Source organism: Ylistrum balloti, unplaced genomic scaffold (assembly GCF_031769215.1).
Source record: "Ylistrum balloti isolate Yb309-2 unplaced genomic scaffold, AGI_CSIRO_Ybal_v1 Utg369642, whole genome shotgun sequence".
Lineage (NCBI taxonomy): Eukaryota > Metazoa > Mollusca > Bivalvia > Pectinida > Pectinidae > Ylistrum > Ylistrum balloti.
The window spans coordinates 315,151-321,150 of NW_026781902.1; positions in this window are offsets into that span (position 1 = coordinate 315,151).

Sequence of the window (6,000 nt, forward strand, 5' to 3'; positions counted from 1 at the left end):
CACGAAAAAAATTCTCATAGTTTAAGATAGAAATGACCATTCATTGCATACCACACAAAGTATCCTCTTGACCCTTTGATGAAATAAAAAAAAACACACATGTACCTTTTGGATGTTGGCTCTCCAATTTCATATTGGAAACAGAAAACTTTAAACAAACTATGACAGTGTTTAAGAGAGAACATTCCAATTTTGGGAGTTAAGAGATAGTTGAAAATTGTAATAGTTATAACAATTGTATCTGGCTGGGAAACAGTGCTGGTCACCAATTTCCAATGGAAGTCCCTTTGTGTTTTTTACTTTTTCGCAGTCTTACAATCTATATTCAATACAAAAAAAAAAAACAAAAAAAATGATGATGACAGATCATTCATATGTGTTGTGCTGGGATAATGATACAATACTTTTAATCAAATGACACCATGAAAGCTTACTCAACTTGCATTAAAGGAGCTGAAAAAAAAACAACTTTTCAGCTTTCCCTTTCTCATACAATAATATGATAATAATTCATTCCATCCTCTTTTATTGGTGAAAATACACTTGCTGTTGAGATATTTAGTCCCGACTAGAATCTAGTAAACCCTGCTAAGCCTTATACCTAATCATAAAGGCAGATATACAATAGTACGGACCAATTAAAGGGGTTTTAAAATGCCACCATTTCATATTAAAAGCAATAAAGCACTGTTACATTATTCGTATATGAACAGATTAATCCAAATACCAGAATACTGAATGGCGTATCTATTATAAATATATATTTGATGGCATAATAAAATACTTTTTGCAGAACAAAATACTGCATGGAGGATGATTGAATGGTGTATCTATCTACAGAAATATATCAAATAGCATAATAAAATACTTTTTTCAGAACAAAATACTGCATGGTGTTTGATTGAATGGTGTATCTATCGACAAAAATATATTAAATAGCACAATAAAATACTTAAGCCTTTCAGTTGACATACCATTCAAATAAAATTATTCACAAATTCTGAAGGTCATAAAAATGATTCTAAAGTTATCTGGTAAACAGATATAAAAAGAAAACAGGATATCTTTTCATGCAGTAAAATGCCCCAGAACACTTCCCAGCCCACCAGTTGCAAACTTATAACATTGTTAGAAACAGGTAATAAAACTGACAGTATTGCATTGTACACAACAATCATCTAGAATTTTTTAACGTCATATAGGTCGTTAATGCTGATGCTTTCCCATGTTTGCCTAACACCACACTAATAGCAATTAGTTTTAGAGTATAGGGTGGTTGAGAGTTTATTGTCAGTATTTCAACACTGCAAATCACTTACAAAAATCGATAGAAAAATAATCACCTATATGCTATGTGGAGGTCAAGTACAGTGGCTGCTTTTGTGCAATTTCTAAAAAGGCAATGCACAATCCAAATTTATGAGTGGGACTTCTAAGACCACACATGAATGCTGCCAACACAATCTAAAGCTTGAACAATTATTTTTAAAGGGGTCCTAACAAGTTTGCCTTAATCTAGAGTAAAACTTACTTTCACATGGAAGATGCAAGATATGAAATCATCAGAAATATTTGTTTGTTTGGAGGGCCATCCATGTTGTAACTGATGGCTACCTCACTGAGCATCATGTCGGAAGCCTGTTGAATACCATCCAGTGCAACTGGGAGAGTGTCTTGACCATGAAGGACACAAGCTCATGATCTAAGCTTCCTTCAAGCTTCAAATCACTGCATGTAGGGATCAAACCACACACCACCATCCACATCACATAGGTTACTTTAGTCTAACATGCTGCCAATGAAGCTATTACAACTCTTTTGGATGTTGATAGCTTGATAAACTTCCTGATATTTACAAACTAGTGTTAAAACATTCTAACATTAATGCATTGTTCTTGACGATAGGGCTACATACATATCTATTATGGTTGACGAGTTTCACTAGTATTATTAATGGAGCTTTACCCTTTCGGTGCCGTAGGCGACTAAAGTCAACATGCAGACAGGCCGCCGTAGGCGACTAAAGTCGACATGCAGACAGGCCACTGTAGGCGACTTTGGTCGACAATTTTTATATCTTTATTATTAGCCAAGATATGCTTGTTTCAATTATGTTGCCTTTGTTTTCGGATATTTTCCGGAAAATATTTGGCGCTGAGCTGTATATTGTAAGAGATATTTGGCGCTGAGCTGTACATTGTAAGAGATAATTGGTGTTGAGCTGTACATTGTCAGAGATAATTGGCGCCGAATTGTAACCAAGATCAACATATTTACTGTGGGGTAAACCACCAAACAATAATCATGCTGATGTGTATTGACTCATAATCTCAAATATATTTGAACAAAATTATTTTCACAAAATACTATACCTTATTTGGTATGATACTGCTGTATGATTTAGTTTGTGCAATATCTTACAATGAAAAATTTAAAAACCATCCGACCTTTTGTCAGCCTAAGAGAATTAGGAGACAGGCCAACAACAAGCTGGTTTCAACACAGTCTAATGTACCAGATGACCCATAGATTTCATCATCAGTGACAGGACTATTAGTATATGGCAAAAAGATAGTATTGATTTGTCAGCACATCATTCAGCTATTATTAAAATATCATGTCTGAGAAACAGATTCTGTAACTAGACATCTGAATTGCAATATGACAGATTATCAGAGTTCAACCTTTTGTTGGAATCCAACAGATGACCAGAAGCCAGGAACGACTGCCAGGTTATCTGTACTCCTGTAGGTTTACACTGATTGACTTGTTAAAAAGAAATATGAAAAACAACTTACTCACCACCCGACCACTTTATACACCTATACAGGGTGACACAACCAATACTCAATTCCTCAATGTGACTCCAGTTCTCCTCTGCAGGGGACAAAGTGGGGCTCCCTCGACAGGCTGATCCCCATCCCACAACACTTAACAGGTATCAGCAATTCATATACTTCCTAAACAGCACTATCTTCAAATTAAGTATACAAACTTATCAATCTATTTAGTCGTATACTAAACATTTGATAACTTCACAATCTCCCAAACAAACTCTCTAATATGTCAACAACCAAAAGTGGAAATTCAAAACTACTCATCATGATTCATTTGTAGACATTTTAATCTCCAACAATGTCTGATCATGTTAACATTCTGATCATTTCTCTAATAAACAGGACCATTTATATAGGAGGACAAACATAATTGTCATGTAAAACTTATCACATTCTCTTCTCTTGGCCAATCAAAATGTTGTAGATTTCACAGACAAGTATATACATTTCCCCAATTATAAATTTACCAAAACATGCCATACTATTATCACATAACAAATTATGCAAATTTATCTTTATAAAACTTATAGAGACAAAATTCTATATTAATTTCAAATCTGATATTTTAACCCAATTAATGTTTCTTTAGGTTTCATGAGGAACCTTGGCATGACATTCAGCCCTATCTAAGAATTGTTTAGTTCAATGGGTAGATCACCAGACTTTACAATCTAAAATCTTTAGTCTCCCAGACGTTGTTCAGGTTAGTTAAGCTACAAGGCACTTTAAGGAGGCCCTACCTCAAAATGACCCTGTCTGTTGACGAGGCTATACACCCAGCATACAAGCAAATGTTATACAGTTAATTTCAATCTTCTTATCTGTGGCAACTACAGTAACTCCAAACTGACACAAAAGAAATAATTTCACAACCTTGACTGAAATAAAAATGTAGTGAGTTGATTTTAAGATTTAAGGCTTTTTATACTTTTCTTTTCACTTCCCAAATATGGTGCATACTGTATTTGTTACCTAAAAAGGTTTGCTGTATTTTGTTGCATTTGGCAATGTTTTATTTTACTAAACATTACAGCAAAAGTGTAAAGAAAATGAGTTTATCAAGATGTTGGTATAATCTACCAGAGTGTGTCAAATTGGGGTTCTGAATCCGATTCCAGAATCCTCAGTCTATACCCTATCACCTCTGGCTCTGGTAGAAAATCCATCTCCCACATACATGATATTTTCCGATAGCTAGCGAGTCCCCTGGCCAACACAAAACTTGATCCAGAGTTCAAGGGTTACAGGCTTATAGTATGACAAAAATTGTATACCCACCTTAATTGAACAGCATTACTGGGCTTTTTACTATACTATGTACAATTGTTGTGTATAGGCATTCTGCAGGATGAACACAATGAGTGCATGTAATTGAAATGGCATTAAAAAGTATAACATTAAAAAGTAAAATGCCGCTTGATTGAAATTTTGGCCTTGGATGTTTTATAAAATATTTATCAAGTAACCAGCCCTGAAGGTTAGATTCTTCTCTCTCTCGTAAATCCTTTTACTCAGTCAATCAGACAGTTTCAGATTAAACCTTGCTGATAACTCGACAATTTTTACAAATGTGACTAACAGCTTCTGTTGACTGGTTATGTATCATGCATTTAATGACAAATTTCTAAAGAAGTCTTTTTGCTCAGATCTAAACTCACCAATGCTCTACAAGACCATTATTTCAGTGAGTGAAGACATGCAAGGGCTCAAATTTGTGACCTCTTCCTCGATCTCTAAGGAAACAACTTACCACAAGACTATTAATGAAAATTATCATCATCTGAAACTGGAATGGCAACCTGAACATGGAATTTTCAGTCATAATGTTGTCGGGTGTTAATAACACCAACAAGAGTTATAGGTAACAGAAACCAACATGTTTGACTGAAAGAGCTACTAGAACTTCAGTATACATCCCAATGCTTTCCTCATACTTGCTGGGGGTCCTGAAGAAGATATCCTTGTATGCCCTCAATCATGTCTGATCTAGCAAGCTTAAAACCCTATTGCACAAAACCTCTAGCACTATCAATAACAATATTGACTGGGAATTAAGTAATGACACATGCACAAGTTTATTGTCATTGAGACAGGAAATAAGGATTGATTTTTGTCAGCAGTATTGATTTTCTGAAAATAATAATTCCTTAATTGCAAAGATAGTATAAAGTACACGACATACTGGTTGGTATGCTAATCTGTAGACAATATACAGGATCTTGTGTACAAGCACCCCAGCTATTACAGACACAAAATATACAATCCTGCAACTGAATGGCAATTTCACAGTGGTTTTAATGACAAGAAAATCAATGTCATTTGAATGCAAGTAATTTTGTGGCATTAAATCCCTTTCGATTATGCCACAGCTGAAAAATACAGTAGAAAGGAAGAGCATATGACATGCTTACTATATATCAAACATGCCATCTTAAATCAACTTAATTAAATAGCATTTTTTTATCTTTATCTTATATATATAGATATATAGATACATCAAAATGACATTTAGACATACAATGGAATAACTTGTGTTCCCTCATCAACAGCTTAATCAACTGTTGTTTATCTAATAACACTCTTTCTACAATAAAGTTATTTATTTAAATAACATGTGACTTTTATGAAACACATCCACATTATTTTATAAACATGAGTCAGTAACATGACTGGTATAGATCCTGTATATAAAGTCACGCAGCAACAAAACATCTAAGTCAGAAAAATAAGCTTGAATACGGTAACGACAAGATATTCAGTTTGAAAAATGAACAAACAGAATAATATAGATCAGAAACTTTTTAAAGTGTCTGAATTATCAGTAATTTACCATCGTTATCAAATCACAATGAATGCTGCAAATCATGGTTTTTCTGAAGAGTGATAGATAGTTTAAGATACAAAATAAAATTCTATTCCAAATAAATAAAAGAAATTTATAAAGCAGAATAGTCAACTGATAGAAAATTATACTTCAGAAGTCATCAGATTAAATTCACAACAGAGAACAAAGAGTATAGTACAGGATATAATGAAAGTGTTATAACTCACACACACCTTTAGTTAAATATCCATAAATGAGACTTAAAACAGCAACTATTGCGGTTATATACCTGGTTGATTGTTTATGGTGTGATTCATGCATGTGATGTTTATTGTGACG